General features: G+C 49.0%; 1 protein-coding gene across 4 annotated transcripts in view; it reads left to right on the top strand.

Annotated features, from left to right (window-relative positions):
- Nucleotides 1-11,056: 11,056 nt before the first annotated feature.
- Nucleotides 11,057-24,904, top strand: part of HRH2 (histamine receptor H2) — a 52,823-nt gene continuing 38,975 nt past the window's right edge. For all 4 annotated transcript variants that reach the window (XR_004032700.1, XM_003273257.3, XM_030824894.1 and 1 more), the window contains exon 1: nucleotides 11,057-11,344. The gene's annotated coding sequence lies outside the window, so the exon portion shown is untranslated. The remainder of the gene's footprint in view (nucleotides 11,345-24,904) is intronic.

Genomic DNA, 24,904 nt, shown 5'->3' with positions numbered 1-24,904 from the left:
ATTTTTAAAACAAGCTTCATTGCTTTTAGAATTAGGAAAAAGTAATAAAATATTTCCATTTAGAAAAAAATAAAAATAATGTTATGGCTAAAACATCAAAGAACTTAAAATATTTTGTCATTTGTAGCAGATGCTGCTTGGTGGCCAACCCATGCTTCCATTCCCAGTACTCTTCTCCTTTGCATGTCTTCCACTATAGAAGTTGGAAGGGTGAAATTGTCAGTTTGCAAGCCTTCCTTGCAGCTAGGGTGCCTACCATGTGGTAGGTCTGGGCAATGAAATAAAAGTGAAAGTCTGCTGAGGAGGTCGATATCACTGACTCCCTTTTCTCTTCTTCTTTCCTGCCCTCACAGAGCGCATATCTTGTGGAAAAGTTGCCATTACAAGACCATGTGACATGCTATGAAAGCAGGTGTATGCAGGACTAAGACAGTTCAGTGGAGGGGTGTGTGATCCAGCCTGGGACTTGGAAGTTGGCTATCCAAAGAAGACAATATCTAAGCTTCAGAGGGGAGCACATGGAGGATGCAGAGAAAGAATATCCTAACAGAGGAAAATTGGGTCACCATACTCTCGAGGGGCAGCAAATTGGAGATGAAGTCATATTTGCTGCACATTTATATATTTCCTCCTTGAATCAGGATGTGTTCAGCTGTAAATAACAGACACTCTGACTCACAGTAGCTTAACCATAGGGTGTTTCATTAGCTCACAAGCAAAAACGTTGAGAAGTAGATGTTTCCAGGGTTTCTCCAGGAGCCTTACAATATCTGGGTTCTGAGTCCATTTCCCTTCAGTTCTCATGGTCTTTCCCTCATGGTCACAATATGGCTGCCTCACCTGCAGGATCAAAGGAAGGAGGTCATGGGATAAGCCATCGGGGCAGCAGGAGAAGGTGTGCCTGGTGTCTGTCTTTCTTATTATAAGAGGAAATTTCCTCATCCCTCCATCACATTGGCCAAACTGGGTCACATGACAACCCGTAGCGGCAACAGAGGCTAGGAAAGCTGTTCTCTAAATTTCCAGCAGTTGAAGTGGGTACAGAGCAGGGGTAAAGGGAGTTGGGAATCATTGTAGTGAACATCAGTGCTCTCTGCCTCTGCCTAGACCAGGAACAAACTGCCCAAGACTTCACTGGCTCGGCCTTAGGCTCACCTCCTTAGCCTCACCTCTAAGCCCCTTGTCTCACAGGACTCTAATTAATGACCTAGCCAGGCTCCTAGGGGCTCATCCTGGGCTGATTCCTGGACCTGGCTTTCCCTTTATTCTGGGCTATTAGTTTCTTACTTAAGTCCCCAGTCCTGGGATGCCTGTGTCAGTCAACATGTCCCCCAGCTGCCCAAAATGTTCTCTCCCATTCTTGCTCTAGTAGGTGACTAAGAGTTCCTATTCTGGTTATTTGTCTGGGTGCTCTGGAGAATTAAAATAAATAGGATATATATTGGACCCAGGAGAGAACTAATGCTGCAGTTTAAGTCCAAATTCTGTAAGAAGAAATCCCTCTTGCTTGAGGGAGATCAGTCTTTTTGGTCTGTTTAGCTCTTCCACTGATTGAATAAAGTCTATCCACAATATGGAGGGCAATATGCTTTACTCAAAATCCACGAATATAAATGGAAAGCTTACCCAGAAGCATCCTCACAGAAACATCCAGAATAATGTTTGACCAAATATCTGGGCATCATGGCCCCATCCAAGGTGACAAATAAAATTAACTCTCATGCTCTGCTAATTCCTTGCTGTTGGGCCCTAGACAAGTCATTTCTTTTCTTTTTTTTTTTTTTTTTTTTTTTTTTTTTTTTTTTTTTGAGACAGGGTCTCGCTCTGTCACCCAGGCTGGAGCACAGTGGCGTGACCTCGGCTCACTGCAAGCTCCGCCTCCCAGGTTCACGCCATTCTCCTGCCTCAGCCTCTCCGAGTAGCTGGGACTACAGGCGCCCGCCACCACGCCTGGCTAATTTTTTGTATTTTTAGTAGAAACGGGGTTTCACCATGGTCTCGATCTCCTGACCTCGTGATCCGCCCGCCTCGGCCTCCCAAAGTGCTGGGATTACAAGCGTGAGCCACCGCGCCCGGCCGTCATTTCTTATATTAGACCATTCTTGTGTTGCTATAAAAAAAAATGAGACAGTGTCATTGATAAAGAAGAGATTTAATTGGCTCACAGTTCTACTGGCTGTACAGGCCTGGCACCAGCATCTGCTTGGCTTCTGGTGAGGGCCTCAGGAGCCTACAATCATGGCACAAGATGAAGGGGGAGCAGGTGCATCAGGAGCAGGAGCAAGAAAGCAAGAGGAGAAGGTCCAAGACTTTTAAAAAAACAGATCTTGTGTGAACTCACTCATCACCAAAAGGATGGTGCTAAGCCATTCATGAGGGATCTGCCTCCATGATCCAAACACCTCCCACTATGTAATCTCCACTCCAATACTGGAGATTACATTTCAACATGAGGCTTGGAGGGGACAAATATCCAAACCATCTTATCCACCCCTGGACCCCCAATTCCTATGTCCCTCTCACACTGCAAAATATAATAATCTCTTCCCAACAGTCCCCTAAAGTTGTAACTCATTCCAATATCAAATCAAAAGTCCTAAGTCTCATCTGAGACTCATCTCCTTCCACCTATGAGACTGTAAGATCAAAACAAGTTATTTACTTCCAAGATACAATGGTGGTACAGGCATTGGATAAACATTCACAAAGGGAGAAATTGGTCAAAAGAAAGGGGCAACAGGTCCCACACAAATCTGAAATCCAGCAGTGCATTTGTTAAATCTTAAAGCTCCAAAATAATCTCCTTTGACTCCATGTCCCATATCCAGAGCACACCGGTGAAGGGGTGGGCTCCCAAGGCCTTGGGTAGCTCTGCCCCTCTGGCTTTGTTGTGTGTAACCTACATGGCTGCTGTCAAAGATTGGAGTTGATGCTTGAAGCTTTTCCAGGGTCAAGGTGCAAGCTGCCAATGGATCTACCACTTTGGGGGCTGGAGGCCAGTGATCCCCTTCCCACAGCTCCACTAAGCAGTGTCATGGTGGGAACTCTGTGTGGGGGCTCCAACCCCACATTTCCCCCTTAGAATTGCCCTAATAGTGTCTCTCTGTGGGGACTCCACCCCTGCAGCAGACTTCTGCCTGGGCACCCAGGCTTTTCCATACATCCTTTGAAACGTAGATGGAAGCCACCAAGCCTCCTTCATGCCTCCATTCTGAGTATTTGTAGGCTTAACACTACATGGAAACTGCCCAGGCTTATGGCTTGCACCCTGTGGTGCTGTTGCCCAAGTTGTACCTGGACTCCTTTGAGCTGAGGCTGGAGCTAGAGCTACCAGGATGCGGGGAGCAGTGTCCTGCTGCTGTGCATGGAAGTTCCAGGCCTGGCGTGGGAAACCATTCTTTCCTCCTAGGCTTCTGGGTCTGTGATGGGAGGAGCTTCCTAGAAGAGCTCTGAAATGCCTTCAGGGACTTTTCCCCATTGTTTTGGATATCAGCACCTGACTTGCTTTTAGTCATGCAAATCTCTCCAGTAAGTGGTTGCTCCACAGCCTGCTTGGATTCTTCCCCTGAAAATGGGCTTTTCTTTTCTACCTCATGGCTAGGCTACAAATTTTCCAAACTTTTATGCTCCCTTTATATATAAGTTCCAGCTTAACTCATTTCTTTGCTTCCACAGATGAGCATAGGCTGTTAGAAGCAGTCAGATCACATCTTGAAGGGTTTGCTGTTCAGAAATTTCTTCTGTTAGATATTCTAGATAATCACTCTTAAGTTCAAACTTTCACAGTTCCCTAGGGCATTAACACAATATAGCCAAGTTATGTGCTAAGGCATATAAAGGGTGACCTTTGTTTTGGTTCCCAGTAGTTTCCTCATTTCTTTCTCCTTTCCTTTCCTTTCCTTTCCTTTCCTTTCCTTTCCTTTCCTTTCCTTTCCTTTCCTTTCCTTTCCTTTCCCTTTCTTTCCTCTCCTTTCCTCTCCTTTCTTCTCCTTTCCTCTCCTTTCCCTTTCTTTCTTTCTTTCTTTCTTTCATTCTTTCTCTCTTTCTCTTTCTCCCTTTCTCTCTTTCTTTCTTTCCTTCTTTCTTTCTTTTTTTCTTTCTTTCTTTCAACAGAGTCTTGCTCTATTGCCCAGGCCAGACTGCAGTGGCATGATCTCAACTCACTCCAACCTCCTCCTCCTGGTTTCAAGAGATTCTCCTGCCTCAGCCTCCTGAGTAGCTGGGACTGCAGGCGCATGCTACCACGCTCAGCTAATTTTTTTTTTATTTTCAGTAGAGACAGAGTTTCACCATGTTGGCCAGGCTTGTCTCAAACTCCTGACCTCAAGTGATCGACATACCTCAGCCCCCCAAAGTGCTGGGATTACAGGTGTGAGCCACTGCACCTGGCCAGGTTCCTCATTTCTAACTGAGGCTTCATCAGCCTGGGTTTCACCATCCACATCACTATCAGCATTTTAGTCACAACTATTTAGCCAGTTGAAGTTCCAAACATTTGCTTATCATCCTGTCTTCTTCTGAGCCCTCAAATCTCTTCCAACCTCTGCCCATTACCCAGTTCTGAAGTTACTTCCCCATCATCAGCTATCTTTACAGCAAACCTCTACTCCTTAGTTCCAATTTTTTGTATTAGGTCATTCTTGCATTAATATAAAGAAATACCTGAGGCTGGGTAATTGATAAAGAATAGAAGTTTAATTGGCTCATGCTTCTACAGGCTGTACAGTCATGACACCAACATCTGCTCAGCTTCTGGTGAGGGCCTCAGGAAGCTTACAATCATGGTGAAATGCAAAGCAGGAGCAGGCACATCACATGGCAAAAGCAGGAACAAGAGAGCAAGTCAGGGGAGGTCCACAGACTTTTAAACAACCAGATCTCATGTGAACTCACTCATCACCAAGGGGAGAGCGCTAAGCCATTCATGAGAGGTCTGCCTGCATGAACCAAACACCTCCCACCAGGCCTCTAACATTGGGGATTATATTTCAACCTGAGATTTGGAGGGGAAGCTATCTAAACCATATCACTCTCCTTCCTGTAAAAATGGAGATTGTACCCTTTACTCAGTGAGGCTATTGTGAGGTTAACTGAGATATTCCATGTGCCCACTTGGCACACAGTAAGCATTCAAGAAAATATTACTTCCCTCCCCTGTCTCTTAGGTACTTTACAAGTCACTTCCCTCAGATCTTATCTCTCTTATGATCTGAATTATGAGACTCAAGAGCTGTAGTCGACTTGTGCTGGGCCATGGATCTGTGAGTCACATAGCTTTGAGGCCCAAGTAGGGTCCCAGCAGCAATACCATGGAAGTGAAAATTACAGGGGATTCAGAATTGGGGACATGCATCTGCTCAAGGAGACAAAGAAGATGATTGGCCAGGAGAGGCAGAAAAAAAGGAATAGATGTTGCCTGAAGATTGTCCAGGTTCTGTGAGACCAATCTGTGTGTCCTAGCCTTTTTTCATGACATCCTGAGTTTCAGTTCCATAAAGTCCTGCATGCTTGAGCCAGTTCCAGGCATCTCTGTTCCTTGAAATCAGAAGATACCTGAGTTTGTTCTTTCTTCTATCAGTCACCAGGGAGAATGCTCTCCCGCTCACCATCTCTCAGATGAACATTCTGTCTTGCACTGACCACCTTCTATTGCCACCAGGATGCAGCCCAGGCTTCTTAGCAGAGTGTTCGAGGGCTTCTATGCTCTATCCCAACCCACCTCTCTATCTCATAACTCAACAATACCTCTGTCCCTTTTTCCCTATTAACACCTCATACTTACGTCCTTCTATGCTTTGTCTCTGCTTGAAACATCCCTCCCCGCCCTACCCATGAACAAAGTCCTATTTATGCTTCCAGATCCGCTATGAAAGTTGCCTCCTGGATCCCTCTCCACCCCCGGCTGAATCATTCTCTACTCTAGGTTCCCATAGAACCGTCTCTTTTGCTGTTGGAGTGGACTGGGAGAGCAGAGTGGTTAATAGCAGAAACCTGGTGAAGTGAATCCCCTAGCTAGCTGGGGGACCTGGGAGACATATCTGACTTTCTGAGCCTCAGTTTCCTTATCTGTAACTTGGAGGAAATAAGAGTATCTGCCTCACAGAGCTGTGGTGAGAATTACTAGAGATGATGTACCGAAAGAGCTTAGCACAGTATACAGAAAACAGCAGATAGTCAAAAAACGATGTTCCCTCCTCCCCTTGCAAGCCAAAACTGGGTCATTGTGCAATTTCAGAGATGCTGGGGGAAGCAGCCAAGTCTGGGGTCTCCAGAGTAGCACTGGTGGGGCAGGAATTAGCTGTACCCATCTGGGGACTCTCAGCCCCGAGACCTTTCCAATGCCTCTCTCAAGGTTCTCAGCACCTGACAGCCAGGAAATCCGCACCCACACAGCCCAACCACAGTTCAGGTGCCCTACCACAAACCCAGAGCTACCACACAGCACAGGATGCAGATAAGAAATAATCAATGACAAAAACCAGTAGGTTTTTATCAGAATTTTCCACAGACCACTTGGGTAAAAGTTATTACCATACCATGTCATTCAGTATCTTAATTGTTGGGTTTATGGGGTTTTTTGGTGGTTGTTATTTTGTTTTGTTTTCTGATTTCAAGCAGTCAGACTCAGCAGGGATTACTCATTCCAAAGAAAGTACGTTTTTCTATTTTGGTCCAATAGTGGTTTGGATTTCCTCAGAATGAGAGGCCTCTTCCGGCTTCCTTTGAAAGATGGTTCTTGTTACATACAGAGAGCCAGAAGGGATTTCGGGCCATCAGATCCCAAAGCCCTCCAGCAAGGCAGGGAGCCTCAATTCTGGTTATTCATAACAAGGACTCCTTTTATGATGAAGATGCTTAGGAGCTTCCAAAGGTTTTCAGATCTAGTAAAGAATTGAAAACTTTGAGAGCTGGACAGGGTCAACAGTGCTGTCCTGATCAGATGGGTGGCCAACCATGAACTGCTTCCAGCAGTAAATCACTTTACAGTGTGTGAAGGATATCACTACCCTATTAGAACTTCTACAGCTCCATTGCACTTAGGATGAAATCCACCACCTTACCATGGCTTATAAGACCCTGCACCAACCCCATCTCTGGCCGTTGTCCCTCTTCTTCATACACCCAGCCACACTGACTTTGTCCCTGTTCCTTGTCAAGGCCAAGCTTGCCCTACTCTAGAGCATTTGCACTTATTGGTCCTTCAAAAGCAGGCTGCTCCCCCTTCTCTGCAAATGCCTGGCTCGGTGCAAATGTCACAGGCTCAGGAATCCTTCCCCAAGTATCTTAAACAAAGTGCTAGCCCAGTCACTCTCCATGACATTACCTTGTTGGCTTTCCCCAAAGCAATTATCTGTAGCTGGAATTATTGGGCTCATTTCATCTACCTCTAGCATGGCAGGTCCTTGCCTATTTTGCTCATTGCTGCATCCCAGAGTAGACCCAGTGCCTGACACATACACAGTAGGTACTCAATACATGTTTGTTGAATGAATAAATGAATTTTATATCCTTTCTTTAAAAAAATCTGAGCCTCATCCACACACTTTACAACAGACATTGTCTCTTTACAAGAGACAGTCTCCTTACAAGAGACAGTCTCTTTACAAGGATGATGTTACTGTTATGCTTATTTTATGGTCAAGGAAATGGACTTCAAGATGGGTGCTGATTCTCCCAACGCCACTTACCTAGTCATCCACTGCAGCATAACAAACCACTTGAGCTAGCTTTAAACCCCTTGAAACCACTCCACTAGCTTTAAACAGTGGTTCTTGTGCTGGCCCCACCTGAGCTTATTCATGTGGCTGCATTCAGCTAGTGGGTCTGCTGTGAGGGCTGCAACTGCTGGGCATCTCTCTCCGTGCGGCCTTTCATCCCAGATAGCTTCACAGCATGGTGGTCTTGGGTATTTTTCCGAGAAGGGGAAAGCTAAGGCTGTCAGGTCTCTTAAGGCGTAACCTGGGAAGCCACACTGCATCACTTCTACTGGGTTCTATGGGCCAGAGCAAGTCTCAAGGCCAGTCCAAAGTTCAAGGAGCACTGAAATATACTCCACCTCTCGATAGGAGGTGCTGTTCCATTGCAAAGAAGCCTGAGCTGAACTGCCAGGTTTGTCTTTGAAAATCCATCACAGCTAGTGAGTGTTGGAACCAGCCTGGCTGAGCTTATGACTCACTGAGGCAGACCAAAGGGCCGTGACTATCCAGCAATATCAGATGACTCTAGAAACCGCAATGGCCTACAACGTGTAATGTAAGTATCTCTCACTTACACATGTCCACTGGGGGCCGGCTGGACCTCTGCAGTTTCACTCTGGGACCCAGGTGATGGAGTAGCCTCTCCCTGGCACAACACCTGAATGGTGCCAGTCTTGTGGCAGACAGGAAAGGAACGTGGCAGGCACTCGCTGGCCCTAAAGCCTCTGCTCAGGAGAGATACACCTCATTTCCACCAGCGCACCAGTAGCCACACAAGTCCCAGACGCATCATCCTCTTTCCGGGAGGGTCACTGAAGATGCATGGATGGTGATTCCACCACCCCGGGGCCCGTTTTCCTCTTCAGCTCCTTTAAAAACACATTCTTTACTGAGTGGAAATGCATCTCATTCTATTTCTACCATTAGCCTCAGTGCCGCTCTCTCGTCTGCACAGAGGTCCTTCATAGAGATGAAGGTCACTGGAGCCTTCTCTACTCCAAGATACACATCCCTGCCTTTTCAGCCCTCCCCTGCTTAAAGACCTGCCGTAATCCCCCTACTGATAACAGGATCAAGTCCAAACTGCCATCCGAGTCCTTCAGGCCTCCCCCGATCGGGTTCCCACTGGCCTGTCCAGCCTTGTCTCCTGGCTCTGTCTGTGCTCCCCACACCTTGGCTTGCAGCCCTGCTGAAACTCACGCCTCAGTTCCTTTCTCTGTGCTGTCACCTCAACCTGCACAGCCCTTCCCCTCTTCTCCAGCTTGTGAAATGTTGCTTTCCTTTTAGGATTGGGCTGTAAAGTAATCTCTTTGAAGATAATCCTATTTTTCCTTTGTCAGGGTCAATCAACTTTTTCATTTTCTAAACCTCTTTGTTATAGCATTTTTTTCATTCACTCATTCAGTGAACATTTATTGAGTATCTACTATGTACCAGGTACCGTTTTAGGCTCTGCAGAGACACAGGGAACAATACAGATAAGGTCTCAATCCTTCCCCAGTTGTATGCTGGTGAGATAAAGAGGCAATACACATATAAGCAAATGAAAAACAAAATAGGCCAGGCGTGGTGGCTCACACCTGTAATCCCAGCACTTTGGGAGGCCGAGGCCGGTGGATCACAAGGTTAGGAGTTCGAGACCAGCCTGGCCAATATGCTGAAACCCCATCTCTACTAAAAATACAAACATAAGCTGGGCATGGTGGTGGGCACCTGTAGTCCCAGCTACTCGGGAGGCTGAGGCAGGAGACTCGCTTGAACGTGGGAAGCAGAGGTTGCAGTGAGCTGAGATCACATGGCTGCACTCCAGCCTGGTGACAGAGCAAGACTCCATCTCAAAAAAAAAAAAAAGGAAAAAAGAAAAACAAAATAATTTTAGACAGTGATCAATGTGTTAATTACAATAAAAGGGGCTGCTGTGAAAAACACTATAGGCAAGAAGGTGACTCCTTTAGATAAGTTGGTTTGGGGTGGGTTCACTGGGGAAGTGATGCTCAAGCAGCTATGGGAACAGAGGACAGCTTTCCTGGCAGAAGAAACAACCTGTGCAAATGGCCTGTGGTATGGTGTGCTTGGCCTATTCCAGGAACGAGGAGGAAGCCACTGTGGTTGAGGTGCAGAGAGAGAGGTAAAGAGTGGTGAGTGATGAGATCAGACAGGTGGCTCTTGCAAACCACGTGGGGCGGGCCTTTTAGCGGTGACAAGGAACTTGGATTTTACTTGAACTACAGCAAGAAGTCATGGGAGGTCTGGAAGCAGGGAAGTAGAAAGGCGCGATCCGATTTACACTTTTCAGAGATTATCTGAGCTGCTTTGTGAATTGCAGGTGAGCATGACAGGCATCCAGAAGACCAGTTCGGAGGCTCTGTCATTCCAAGATGACAATGACTCGGATGCACAGTGCAATAATAGCCTCCCCAGAAGCTGTGAACTGAGACCTAGGGGACCATGGCCCCTCATCCTCTGCATCGCAGCCCCTGGCACAGGACTGGTCCATGGTGACAGAATGGCTTGAGGTGGTGCATCAATCAGCAGTGGCATCTGTCTGAAACGCATGCTAGCTGAACCCTCCTCGCTTTCGCCATCCTTTGCCAAGCTTCCACAGAAATCCCCCTCCACACACCAGGACCCCCAAGCAAACCGGGGCAGCCCAGCTGACCGCCTGCCTCCCCTGCACTGGGCTGCTGTCCAGTCCTGGCGAAAATCTCTCACCATCCTGCCCACCCAGGCTCCCTCCACGGAGATCTGTGTGGTTAGCACAGTGGCCTTGATATCTTGATATTTAGGAGACGGGTTTTCCCATCCGAGCCTCCATTTTCTCATCTGGAAGGTGGGCGTTATTCTCCCTACCCCCAAAACCCCTTTTCCCAAAGCCCACTTCCTTACTTCTCTCTCTCTTCATCCCTTCCTTCAACCAAAACAAAGCCACTGTAGGGTTTTTGAAGTTTCCTGATTTTTTTTTTTTTTTGGTAATTAATAACCCCTGGACTAATTAATTTCTGCATTTGTGTTTCTAGATTTCAGATTCCAGAATTATTCAAGCTTTTCCCTCAAAACTAGTTATTTCCCCCTTCTAGCCTGACTCTAGCTGGGTCCTGGGCGCCCAATGTGAGGGATGCCACCTGACCTCCTGGGTCTAGCGCCCACCCGGGGCAGGTCCTCCAGCTGTGGCCACTCAGCCAATATCTGCACAGGTGACGGTTGCCGGGTCAAGGGCGGGCTCACAATCTGCCGGGCGGGGAGAGAGAAGGAGCCAGGGAGAAAAGGGAGAGAAAGAGGGGGCAGTGTGGCAGAAAGGAAGGGGAAGGGGCAAGTGTCAGGGTCTGCGAGATGAGGAGGGAGGGTGTAGGAGAAAGGAAAATAGAAAGTGGGTGAGACCGTGGGAGAGGGAGACTGGGGGAGAAAATGTGGGCGTGTGCGCGCTGACAGAGAGAGAGAGAGAGAGAGACTTGGAGAGGGAAGGAAGGGAAGGAGCGTTGAGAGCAAGGAGGAGCGAGTTGGGGGCGGAGACGAGGAAGTGGGTGCGAGGCGCGGGGCGCAGGCCGTGCGCGCGCCGCCCGCAGCATCCCTGCCCGGAGCGCAGCCGGCGCGGGCGCGGGACCGAGGCGAACCGGGTGCGGAGCCAACACCCGCGGCAGCAGCACCAGGTAACGCGGCCGCCGCCTCCCCGCGGGGCCTCGGCTCGGGGTGGGGTCCCAGGCGGGCTTGGGGACCCGGCGTGGGCTGGCGGAGCCGCCCGAGGGGCTGCTCCGGAACCCCCGGCGGCCGTCGTGGCCCCGAACCCGGGTTCCAGCCCCGGCCCCAGCCCCGGCCCCACCGCTCCCTGGCTGTGCCTGACCTTGGGCAGGTGCCTCCGCCTGGCCTGCGAGCCTCAGTTTCCTTCTCTGTGACCGCGGGGGTCGTGCCTTCCCCAAGGGGGCGTTGAGAGCTCGGGATGCAGCCCCGGTGCACGGCAGTGCTCGGGACGCGGGTCGGCTTTATATCCCCTTTGCCCGCGAAGGATGGATTTGGAAAGTCCACTTGCGCCGAAACAGTCCCCGTTTTGTCTCCGGGTCTGGGTGGTGGCATTTTCTCGCGGCGATGTGTCTGTCGGAGCATGGAGCAACTTTCTGCTAAAGGGAAGCCAGCGGAGGGCGGGGGCTGGTGGGGAGGAGGCTTCTGTGTCTCAGGAAACCAGAACGACCTGCCTTCATCCCTCTGGGCTGCTGCCTGCGGCCCGATGACCGATGACCGGAGCCACAACAGGCAGCGCTCAGCGGGTGGGAGTCCTTGCTGGGGACATCTGGACGTGGATTCGCCTGTGGGATGAGCCGAGCAAGTGGCCTCTGATAGGAATCCCAGTTTGGGCGGTGACCTTGAGCTTGAGAGCCTCAGTTTCCTCCTCCATGAACAGGGCCATGCTAATCCCCCCACCCCGTCCATGAGGTGTTGTGAGGTGAAGGAGGTAGGGCAGGAAAGTGCTGTGGTGTCCCCCAGTGGCAGCTGTTATGCCCTAGATCAGATGGGCCCAGTCCTGGAGGCGGTTGCCTCTTGGGAAGTCATTTGTATGCCTTAGGTCCCCTCTCTGTCCTTTGCCAGAGAGGGTCAATCGGTGAAGCTGGGTGGTGGCCGGGCTGGGCATGAAGCAGGGCAGGGCCTAGGGAACGTGGGGGGCCCAGAAGCTTCAGCCTCCACTGCACACCTATCCTGAGGCTGATGCTCCTCTAAGACATGGCGTCTCTCAGATGGCAGCTTTTGTCCTGTGAAGACTCCTGGCATAATCTCTCAGCACCTCAGTTTCCTTATTTATAAAAGGAAGTTATAAATTCCTACCTACTAACGAGTTTCCTGTCCCTGGAGGTTATCCAAGGCAATTGGATAGATTACATTTTTTGACATCTCTGGGTCTGGATGGTGGCATTTTCTCCTTATATCTGAGCTAGGATATAAGGAGATTTCAATATCATGAGAAAATAACTTATCTCGAGAACCTGCTCCTTGCAGGCCTGGTACTCGGTGCATTACAAGTACGGCATTGGTTAGAGTTACCACAGCAATCCTGGGAAACTGGTGCCATCAAATCCCAATTTACAGATGAGGAAACTGAGGTTCCCAGAGGTGAATGATTGCCATGTGGTCACACCGGAAGTCACACACAGGAAGTGCCTGTTCAGAGACTGGAACCAGGTCTGCCCGCCTCCAGGGTGCTTCTGGTTGTATCGTGCCGGCCCCAAAATATGACTGTATAAGTTGCGGCATAGCACAGGGCCTGGCACCTGGCACGTGCGTGATCAGCACTGGCTTCTTGTTCCATGTGTCATAGGAAGGACTGCTACAAAGCACTGGAGAAAGTGAGCCTGAAGGCTGGCAGCAGGGTTGGGGTACTCTTGCCAAGGGATTTCTCTAAGGGTCTGGAAGGAAGGAAGGTCACTACTCAATACTACATAGGAAGCCGATATCAGACTGACTCACCCCAGCCCACCAATTTCTTTGCTCCCTCCGTCACCTTGTCCCCGTCAACCTTGTCTTTATTCATCTCAGCCTAGGCCGATTCTCCTGAGCTCACAGGCACATCCCACTCTCCATCCTAGGCTGATGATTAACTACTGACCCTCCCAGGCGACGTGTCCATGGGAAAAACAAGACCAGCTGTGGTCCATCTCTGCCAACACCCCAAAGTAAGGGAAACAGGATTAAGTTCCAATCCCAAGGATTTAATTTAGACTAGAGGAAGAAATCCCTGATGATGGGGAAAAGGGTGTCCCAGCAGGCTAGAGAGGTTCCTTTGCCAAAAAATGTTTTAAAGAAGAGGAGTACATCCAAATGAAAGGATGGAGATATGCACAAAGACTTTCACATGCAGAGATATTCATCAACAGTCAGAAAGTGCCTAAATGTCCAACAGTAGGGAATCAAAATTATGGAACACCCATGTGACCGCCAAAAGTTGAGAGTTTTTAATGAATGGAAACATGTTTTGCATCAGCATGCAGATGGCAGGGTCCCAAATATGTGGCAAGAGCTTAGAAAAAAGACTGGAAGGAAATAGGCTAAAGAGTGTTAACAGTGTTTGCCCATGGATGGTGGGGTTGTGGGAGATTTGTTCCCAGACTACTTTTTCTTGACTTTCCAGATTTTATGCAATGAGCATGTTCTTTAATAATTAGTGGACTATCTGGCTTCGAGTTCTGAGAGCAGGGAGGAGGGTGCCTGATTAAAAAAAGGTAACTTATGGTTCAGTAAAATGGGTGCCCCGTATCTGAGGGTGCCCTGTCTCAGGCCTACAATATAGACTGAATTTCCTCTAAAAGGGTTCGAGTAGTGTTTTCCAGATTGAAGTTTTCACCATCTTCTTGTCTCTTATCTTGTCCCCTCCAATTCTGATACATCCTTTATCTTATTGTCAATTTGGTAATACAGATCTGAGACTACTGCTCCCCTGCTCAAAAATATTCCAAGACTCCTCATTACCAAATGGATCAAGACCAAAGTCCTTAGACTGGCATACATGGCTCATGATGGTTTAGTCTCTGGCCAGCCTTATCGCCTCCAGCTACCCCACCCACCCACCCTCTGCTGGTCCACCTACAACAATCCACATCCAGCTGGCTGAATTAACTATGTTCTTGCCCACCTCCAAACTTCCCACTTGGAATTTCTCTTGCCTGCAATGCCCTCCTTTGCTTAGCAACCCCATCCTACTCATCCTTCAAGATTCCATTCAAACCAGATCTTCTAGGACCCCACAGTTCACAGGTATGCTCCTCCCCCAGGGCTCCTTAAAGATGGGGACGATGTAAACTGTCTCCTCCTTGCCAGCACCCAGGATGGGGCTGGCACATGAAGGCTTGTCAGTAATAGGGGCACCTCTATGTCGAGGCCTGGCAGGCCCCTTAGAAGAAATACAAAATTATTAATATCAATAATATCTTTTATTTGTTGTATTCTTACTGTGTTCCCATGATAACCCTGTGGGTCTCACTTTCAGATTGGAAACTAAGAGTAACATGCGTTCAGCCACTTGCCCAATATCTAACAGAATTTGAACACTGGCCATCTAAATCCACAGCCTACACTCGAATCAGGGTCAGGAAGGGTTGACAGATTCAATCAACCAACATTTCATCGGGGATCACAGAGATGCTGTAAAAAGCAATGCATCTCTGCACTGTAGAGGTGAAGAAATGGCACAACAATGACCTCCAAAGTGCAAGGGTTTGTGCCAGATACTGGGGACCTAGGCATATATAAGATGCCATCTCAGGCTGGACACAGTGGCTCACGCCTGTAATCCCAGCACTTTAAGAGGCCAAGGCGGGAGGATCACAAGGTGAGGAGTTCGAGACCAGCCTGGCTAATATGGTGAAACCCCGTCTCTAATAAAAATACACAAAATTTAGCCGGGCATGGTGGTACATGCCTGTAGTTTCAGCTACTCGGGAGGCTGAGGCAGGAGAATCTCTTGAACTCAGGAGGCGGAGGTTGCAGTGAGCCGAGATTGTGCCACTGCACTCCAGCCTGGGTGACAGTGAGACTCTGTCTCAAAAAAAAAAAAAAAAAAGCCATTGCTACAGGGAGCTTACAGACAGTGGGGTGTGGGGAGAGTGGTGTGTAAGCAGGGTCCTCAGGGCTTTGATAGGGGGTGTTTAGGAAACTCTGGGGCCTCAGGGGATGCAGGGTGAAGGCTGCCCAGAGGGGATGATATTTGAAATAGATCAGGAAGGATAAGTAGTAATTCACCAGGTGAGCCAGGGAGGTTGGAACGATGGTTCTCAACTGGGGACATTTTTGCCCCTTGGAAGATATTTGTCAACATCTGGAGCTATTTTTGATTGTCACAACTTGGGGAGGGGGAGTGCTGGCATCTAGTGGGTAGACACTAGAGATGCTGCTAAACTTCCCACAATACACAGGACAGCCCTCATAACAAAAAATTATCCTGTCCCAAATGTGAATAGTGCCTAGGTTAAGAAACCCCGGGCTGGAAGAGAAGAGCATTCCTGACCAGGGATCAGCTGGTTCAGGTACCCACAGGTGTTTACCAAGTGCCTTCAAAGCACTGGTCCTTTGAGCCTGAGGTTGCTCTATTGGCCACCTGGCTCCCTGCTTCCCCTCTGCCCCCACCCCTCAAGCAACAAAAGTGGTCTTCTTTTTTAACATAAGAGCGTTACAGAGATATAATTCATATACTATAAAAGTCACCAATTCAAATGACAAGCCCATAATTTTTAGGATATTCACACAGAGTTGTGCAGCCATCACCACTACGTGATTTCAGACCATTTTCACTATCCCCAAAAGAAACCTGTCCACATTAGCACTCACCGTCCATCCGCTCCCCACTGCCACTCAAGGCTCAGCAACCACAGGCCTACTTTCCCTCTCTATAGGTTTGCCTATTCTGGACATTTCACAAAAATTGAATCATACCATAGGTTTTGTGACTGATTTCTTACACCCAGCATGTTTTTAAGGTTCATGCATGTTGTTGCATGTATCAGCGCTTCATGCCTTTTTATGGCTAAATAATATTCCATTATATAGATAGACCACATTTTCTTCATTCATCAGTTGACGGGCATTTGGGTTGTTTCTGCTTTGGGGCTATAATGAATAATGTTGCTGTGAACATTTGCATATAGGCTTTTGGGGAGACATATATTTTCATTTCTCTTGAATATATGCCTTGGAGTAGAATGGCTAGATCACATGGTGATGCAGCTTTGACTTGGCGCCTGTTTGAGGAATTTCCAAACTGTTTCCAAAGAGGCTGCACTGTCTTCCATTCCCACCAGCAGTGCGTGGAGGTCCCAGTCCTTTCCAAAGCTTCTTAGATCTTTTAGATGCTAGCCATCCTTGTGGGTGTGAAGTGCTATCATTGTGGTTTCGGTTTACATTTCCCTGAGGGCTAATGACTTTGAGCATCCTTCAGTGTGCTTGTTGGCCATTTGTGTATCTTCTTTGGAGAACTGTCTATTCAGATCAGAGTTACCTTTTAAACTTCAATGCATCACTCCCTTACTTGGACTGAAATGCAAACTCCATAGAAATCTATCAGGCGCCCTCCATCAGGCCCTGCCCGTGCCCTGTCTGCATTTCTCCTCACTCGGCTCTGGCCAAAGGCTCAAAAGGGCCAGCTCATTCCCCACCGGCCCTTTGTACTCACCAGTTCCTCTGCCCAGCTTGCCCTTTGCACAGCAGTTCGAGGATTAGCCTCAGAGAGGCCCTCCCTGTCCTCCCAGTCTCAAGGACACTTCTCCAGCCCCCCTCTAGCACACTTCAAGTTTTCTTTGATCGTATCTTCCTGTTTGATAAGATCTTGAAGAACTCCAGGTGTGACTACACCTTTGACTACTGTGTGACCCTGGGCAAGCCACCTCCCCACTCTGAGCCTCAGCTGCCCCATCTGAAAACCAGAAGAAGTGAGACTGGCTGATTGCAAAGGGCCTTTCCAGCTCTGCCCTTATCTGATGCTGTGTGACAGCAATGCCAGGAGGGTGCGGGCCGGGCGCCGTTGCTGTGAGAGAAGGGTGGCTGGAGCCAAGTTGGTCACGGACTGGAGCAGGCAGCGTGGCTGATTATTGCCAGCCCCAAGGGGACAGTCTGCAGGAGCGTGTGGCAGCTTTGACCCGGCACCCAACCTCCAAGAACAGGAGGGAGGATTGCAAACACCTCCAGCTCCAGCAAGGACTGGACGCTTTGGCCACCTTGGGCTCTAGAATTGCCCATTTTTCCTGGGAGAATGATCTAACAGCCAAAGCCTCTCTTAATATGAGGGCCATTCATTCACACATTCCGTCACTCACCAAATGCTTCCTGGGGCCCTGCTTGTGCTCAGTCCTGGCCAGTGCACTGAAGATACAGCAATGGATACACCAGATAAAAGATTCCAGCAGAGTGTGGAAAGCAGACAGGTGCATGGGAATGCAGCAGGTAGACACAGAGCGTCTGGGTATTCCAGATGTAGAAAGGGCGTGCACAAGGAAGCAGAGCTGCAAAATGTCCAGGGGTGTTCAGGGCATTCAGGATGATTAGGCTTGACCTGAGACCCCAGGGCAGTGGGGGCAGACAGTAGAGGAATCAAGGGCGCAGACCTTGAAAAGTCTTCAGTGTCAAGCTGAGGTGTTTGGATTTTGTCCTGTAGGCAGTGGGAGCCACAGAAGGATTTTTTTTTTTTCTGTCACCCAAACCAGAGTGCAGTGGCGAATTCACGGCTCACTGCAGCCTCGACCTCCTGGGCTCAAGCGATCCTCCCACCTCAGCCTCCCAAGTAGCTGAGGCTACAGGAGAGCCCCACCATGCATGCTGCTTTATTTTTTTCTTTGTAGAGGCAGGGGCTCGCTATGTTGCCCAGGCTGGTCTCAAACTCCTGGGCTCAAGAGATCTTCTTGCCGTGGCCTCTTAACGTGCTGGGATTACAGGCGTGAGCCACCACACACAGCCTGCACAAAAGGATTTTCAGCTGAGGATAGAGGTGATCCGGTTTGCATTTTCTAAAATGCCTTTTCTCCAGACAGTGCGGAGGAGGGTGGGGCTGAGGAGAGAGCAGGAGGCCAGGAACTTAATCAGGATGCCCTGGCTCTTTTTATTCATCTTGTGCAGGGATGAAGGCCAGTACTCTGCAGCTGGAGAGGAAGGGACAGCTTCAAAGCCGAGAGGTAAAATCATCTGACGGGGGTATGGGTTGAAGGAAAGGAAGGAATCTAAGTAATGAATGACACAGGAACAGCTGATGCCAGCCTCCGGGGGTTCCTGCTACGACCGAGGAGGCACAGGAGCTGCAGGAGCTGGCATTTGAGCATGGCATTTTCCAGGTGGCTGGAGAGGGGGAGTAGAGGCAGCGGGAGAGGGAGGTCCGGACCCAGGGATCTGGATACGCACAAGCACAGAAGTGTGAGAATTAAAGAGAGTTAAAGAAACAGTGAGAGGCCCTGGATGCCTGGAGCACAGAGGGTGTGATGGCAAGATGGGAGGGGAAACTGAGGCTGGAGTGGGCAGGAGGGGCATCCCTGCTTGGCATCAGAGGGCTGTTAGAACCCAGAGCAGGGGTCCTGGCTACAAGACCACTGACTGTCGCTTCCAGGCACAGAGCACTCACTGCCCTGAGAAAGCCCATTGCTAGAGCTAGAAAGTTCTCAACACTCACCACACTCCCAGGGCCAGAGATGGGTGCCTGTCAGTCTGATTGTCAAACAGGCAGAAGGCAGATTCCCACAAACAATTGACCAGTAAATGTGATGTCAACTGAGGCCAAGCTCTCAAAGCGATTATAAAATGGGCAAGAGTGGTTAGAAAAGGAAGAAGGAAATCCTGGAAACCGACCTGGCTCTCCACGAACACCAGGAACATGCCAAGATCATAGATGGCAGCTGGCAGAGGACTTTTGCAGAGACCACAAGATATTTTTGTTTTGGAAAAAAAAAAATGAGCCAACAGTTTTAAATGGATTTCATTGAAAAGTTAGGACATTTTATTTCGAACCCAGAAGATTTTACTTAACATCCAGATTTCCAGCTTCTGGAGAATGTGGAGCTCTGATGGCACTGAGCCCACAGTGGCCACAGCTGCGTAGTGGCTGCCCCTCCAGCTGGGCACTACACCCCCACTGTGGGTGCAGCCTGCCACATTTCACCTGCCTGCCTGAGCCCTGAGGCCCTGGGATCTGAGACCCCAGGACCAGCCTCACCCCGTCTCTGCCCTGCTACCTAGAGGCTGGGCCAGTGTGGGAGTTGCTTGCCCTGCAGTCCCCAAACTGTGTTCCTGGAGCGTCAGTCTCAGAGAAGGCTTTGTGGAGGTGGGATCTGGGGCCTCATTTGGCTCTCTGGAAGCCCTGCTACCCCCAGCCCCTCTCAGTCACAGTACAGGATGGCGAGTTCAGTCAAGTCTGCAACAGAGACCCCAGTTGACGTGACTCACCCTTGAACTCAGGCGCAGATTCCTTTTTTGTTTTTTGAGAGAGAGTCTCACTCTGTCACTGAGGCTGGAGTGCAGTGATGCAATCTCAGCTCACAGCAGCCTCGACCTCCCCAGCTCAGGAGACCCTCCTCATCTCAGCCTCCCAAGAAGCTGGGACTGCAGACATGCGGCACCACACCCTGCTAATTTTTTGTATTTTTTTTATAGAGACGAGGTTTCACCATATTGCCCAGGCTGGTCTTGAACTCCTGGGCTCAAGTGATCCACCCGCCTTGCCTCCCAAAGCACTGGGATTACAGACATGAGCCACTGCGCCTGGCCTCTGGATTCCTTTTTTTGAAGTAGCGCCTTTAACAAATATCCACAGAGCTCATTTGGAACCATACTGCCTTCTTCTAAAGACTGATTAGATGGTTGTTTTTTCTTTTCACTTTTTAAGTAGATAAGACCTTCATGTGGTTCAAAAGTACAATCTACAAGGTACACAATGAAAGGCCTCACTGCGCCCTGGCCACCATCTGTCCAATCCCTGCTCCAAAAAAAGAAGAGGTTTCTTTTTTTTTTTTTTTTTTTTTTTGAGACGGAGTCTCGCTCTGTCGCCCAGGCTGGAGTGCAGTGGCGCGATCTCGGCTCACTGCAAGCTCCGCCTCCCGGGTTCACGCCATTCTCCTGCCTCAGCCTCTCTGAGTAGCTGGGACTACAGGCGCTTGCCACCACGCCCGGCTAATTTTTTGTATTTTTTTTTAGTAGAGACGGGGTTTCACCGTGGTCTCGATCTCCTGACCTCGTGATCCGCCCGCCTCGGCCTCCCAAAGTGCTGGGATTACAAGCGTGAGCCACCGCGCCTGGCCAAGAAGAGGTTTCTTTTGTTCATTTGTTGTGGTTTATTCTCCCAGGTTTTCTTTTTGCAAATGAAGGCATATATATATGTAATGTATAGTCTTATTTTTGGCCCAAAGGGGAATATATTATACATACTATTTTGTACCTTACATGTTGTTTTTTAGTCACTGTAGGCTTAACTCTCAATGTAGAAAACTTTGAATAAAGAAATGTGCGGGCCAGGTGCAGTGGCTCACATCTGTAATTCCAGCACTTTGGGAGGCTGAGGCAGGCAGATCACCTGAGGTCAGGAGTTCGAGACCAGTCTGGCCAACGTGGTGAACACTCATCTCTACTAAAAATACAAAAATTAGCTGGGCGTGGTGGCAGGTGCCTGTAATCCCAGCTACTCAGGAGGCTAAGCCAGGAGAATCGCTTGAACCTGGGAGGCGTAGGTTGCAGTGAGCCAAGATTGCACCATTGCACTCCAGCCTGAGTGACAAGAGCGAAACTCCGTCCCTCGCCTCCAAAAAAAAAAAAGAAAGCAAAAGAAATGTGCAAAGAAGACAAAATAACCAGTATAACCATCCAAAGAAAACCACTAACACCATCCAGCGTGTCCTACTAGGCATACATTTGTTTTTTACTGTCCCCCCACATCCCCTGTAAGTTAACAGATTAGGAGTTCATAGTTATAATCATTGTCTCCTTACAATTTGAATCCTGCTATTTTTTGACTTAAATATAACCATTTCCCCTCATTATTTCATAGTTTCCAAGAAGTGATAGTAACAGCTATAGTAATTTTGTTATGACATAATTTAACCATTCTTCCAGTTTTGAACATATAGGTCATTCCCGATATTGCCTATTGTCAAGAAAACAGTTATACCTACAGTTGTTCTATATATTTCTAACTGGGCAGAGTGAGCATCCCTAGAAAGTGGGCCACCTACTTGGATTTTCTTTAAAATATTCACATCAACAAACAAAAAATATTATGTGGTGGCGGGGATGAAAGACGATTGGCACAATGCTGACAATAGTGAGGCTGGGAAAAGGGGATGTGGGGTTCATCATTCTCTCCTCTCTACTGCTGTGTCTCTTTGGAACCTCAGAAACAAATGCATTTAACAAAGCGGGGGCCAGGTGCTGAAAAGCCATGGTTTGGTGCCCCAGGGCTGGGACTGTGTGGGGATGAGGTTCTGGAAGGGGAAGGGCCGGGGCGGGGCACAGGCACCTGGGGAGCTGGAGGAAGGCAGGTGCCAGTGTGGGCCAAGCACTGTACTGTGGTCTTGTGCGTCACACATGTGCGCTATTTATGCTCACGGTGTGTGAACAAAGTAGTGAGTGCTGGGGCTTGGCACACATTTGCCCACTGACTCCCCACAGCAGTCAGACAGCGGGGGACTGCACGGATTTCCTTCCTCCAGTTGAGAAGTCTGAGGCAGAGACCCCCCCAGCTGTTGCTCGCAGGGTGGAGGTGCAGGGAAATGTTACTCAGGAAGTTGGCTCTAGAAGGGTCTTGATCTTGACCCCATACACGTGTCAACTCCATTGTGAGGCTGGGTTATTAGCCTCATTTTACAAGAAGGGAAATTGGGGCTCAAAGCAAAGTCATCTGGCCAAAATGGACTAACTGGTAGCAGCAGAGCTGAACTAGAACTCACTGCAGCTGCTGTGAAGGATGCCTCTTTTCATCAGGTCCTGGAGACTGAGATGAGAGTCGCGGTGAGGGGCCGGCTAGGAGGAGGGCCCCAGTCTGTTCAGTGAGGAGGAGTCCAGCCATTCTGCAGGCTGTCCAGGAACAATTGCGTGCTCCCAGAAGCAGAGCGAGGGTGACAGGCACTCAAAGACTCTTAGGGAAGGGCAGCAAGGTCAGAGCAGAGTTGTCCAAATCCAGAAAGAGGGTGGGAGAAGCAGGGGAGAGGGGAGCTTCCCAGGACGGAAGGGATGTTGAGGGCAGGACTCACTCAGTGCAGAATCACGGAGCAAAGTGCAACAATGTCCGCAAAGAGTCAATCGTGCAGTTCCCCAGGAGGCCCCTGCTTTGGTTTCTGTTTTGTTTTGTAAGATAGGGTCTCCTCCAGCTCAGGCTGCAGTGCAGTGGCACAATCATAACTCAATGCAGCCTCCACCTCCTGGGCTCAGGCGATCCTCCCACCTCGGCCTTCCAAAGTGCTGGGATTACAGGCCTGAGCCACAGCACCTGGCCCCTGCTTTGTTAAATGCATTTGTTTTTGAGGTTCCAAAGGGACACAGCAGCAGAGAGGAGAGAATGATGAACCCCACATCCCCTTTTCCCAGCCTCACTATTTTCAGCGTTTTGCCAATCGTCTTTCATCCCTGCCACCACATAATATTTTTTGTTTGTTCATGTGAATATTTTAAAGAAAATCCAAGGCATCATGGAACTGTGCTTGTACTAATTTCTTTCTTTCTTTTTTTTTTTTTTTTTTTGAGACAGAGTCTCGCTCTGTCGCCCAGGCTGGAGTGCAGTGGTGCGATCTCGGCTCACTGCAACCTCTGCCTGCCAGGTTCAAGTGATTCTCCTGCCTCAGCCTCCTGAGTAGCTGGGATTACAGGTGCCCACCAGCACACCCGGCTAGTTCTTGTATTTTTAGTAGAGATTGGGTTTCACTATGTTGGCCAGGCTGGTTCCAAACTCCTGACCTCAAGCGATCCACCCACCTCGGCCTCCCAAAGTGCTGGGATTACAGGAGTGGGCCACCGTGCATAGCTTCAGTGTTTGTGTTTATTTCTAACTGACGAGCACATGGCACCCTCCCATTGCTGCAGCTAACAGAATGACAGAATGAACACAATTACTTAACATAACCTAACACCCAATTCGCATTCAAGTTTCCCTGATTGCCTCAAGATGCCTTTGTCCCATGATTACGTTCACATCAGGATCCAAGCAAGGTCCCTTTTAATGCTTTCAAAAAGCACTAGAGCTCCACTAAAGGAATCCTGCCTTTACTGTTCATGGACTGAAGAGAACCAGGAAGACTGGACACTTCTGTAACTTGATGTTGCTTTTCCAAGGAGCCCAAATTTTACTAACCACAGGAGCAGCTCCCTCGGGGTGACAAACTCTGATGCTTCCAAGGCCAGACAGGGGGCATCATTGCTTGGTGTCACTCCCTGGTGGGCCTGTGTCTGGCCAAACAGGCTTCTAGCACCAGGCTCCAATCCAAAGGGGACAGGTGGGAATGAGGGCCAGGGCTGTTTTTCAAGAGTAATTGGAGCCAGGCCTGTAATCCCAGCTACTCAGGGGGCCAAAGCAGAAGGATCTCTTGAGCCCAGCAGTCCAAGACTAGCCCGGGCAACACAGTGAGACCCTGCCTCAAACAAATTTTTTTTTAAAGTAACTGGAAATCTAGACTTTTTACATGAAGTCTCCTGATTGTTAAATGTTGCTTCTTAAAAAAAATGATAAACATTGTTTGAACCCAACAGCACTCCTCAGTAGACTGAATTCAGCCTGTGGCCATTGATTCCATCTTTGCTGTCCAAAAATTTGAAAACTAGGGGAGACACATGTTGTTTGAAGGAAATGACCTCCCCATCTTTGGAGGTAATCAAGGAGAGGTAGCCCGGCCATCCATCTGAAATGCTGGACAGGGACTCTTCCACTCGCAGTGACCACTAGGCTATTTCCTGTTCTCGGTCCTACTAACAGATGATTCAGAAATCCCACCGCTTCCCCTCGGACCAGCAGTGTGCCTGAGAGCATCGCCACAGCCAGGCTGCAAATGCAACCACCTGCCTGGAGCAGAACCCTCAAGACCCTTGAGCCCACCAGAGACCCTTGGAGAGTCTACATGATTAAGCCTAATCCCCACCCTCATTGCTGGCCAAAGACTGGCCACATCAGGATGATGAAAATGTTTTCCAGGCAGACAGCTGCCTGGGCTGGTTCTTAATTTGCTTTGCCAGGCCATATCCAGATTCGGGCCTGTAACAATGCTTACCAAGCCTCATCTGAATGCAGTAGTGGGCAAACAGACATGGGCCCCACCCTGTGGCACTTATACACACCCGGCAGGGGCCAACAGAGAAAGAAAGAATGGCGCACATGGGATTAATAACAAGGTATGCTAAGTGCCGTGCTGGAAGTACAGGATGCCAAGAATGTATAACCAGACGTCTAATGTCTGTTGAGAGTGCTGCATGGGGATGGGGCAGTGCTTTGGGGAACTGGAGGACAGTTCTGTGCACGGAAGCCTCTGAGTGAGGAAAAGAGAAGTTGGGGACTCATATTAGAAAGTTCCCAGAGCCAGATGGATGCCCAAGGCTTTGTGGGGCACTGCATGGGCTTGGTTTTTCTCAGCAGAGCAGAGGTTGCATAAGATAATCAGTGGGTATAAATGTTCCTGGCAAGTGTTATCTGTTTGCTGCTGATATCTTTAAGGTGACCCAGCTGGTTGCAGAACTTCTGCCTGTAAGAGAAAGTTGTACCTTGGCAGAAGGGCAAAACCTCCAAG

This window comes from Nomascus leucogenys, chromosome 2 (assembly GCF_006542625.1).
Source record: "Nomascus leucogenys isolate Asia chromosome 2, Asia_NLE_v1, whole genome shotgun sequence".
Lineage (NCBI taxonomy): Eukaryota > Metazoa > Chordata > Mammalia > Primates > Hylobatidae > Nomascus > Nomascus leucogenys.
The sequence above is the reverse complement of the archived record's forward strand: the minus strand, read 5'-3'. Positions and strand labels throughout refer to the sequence as shown.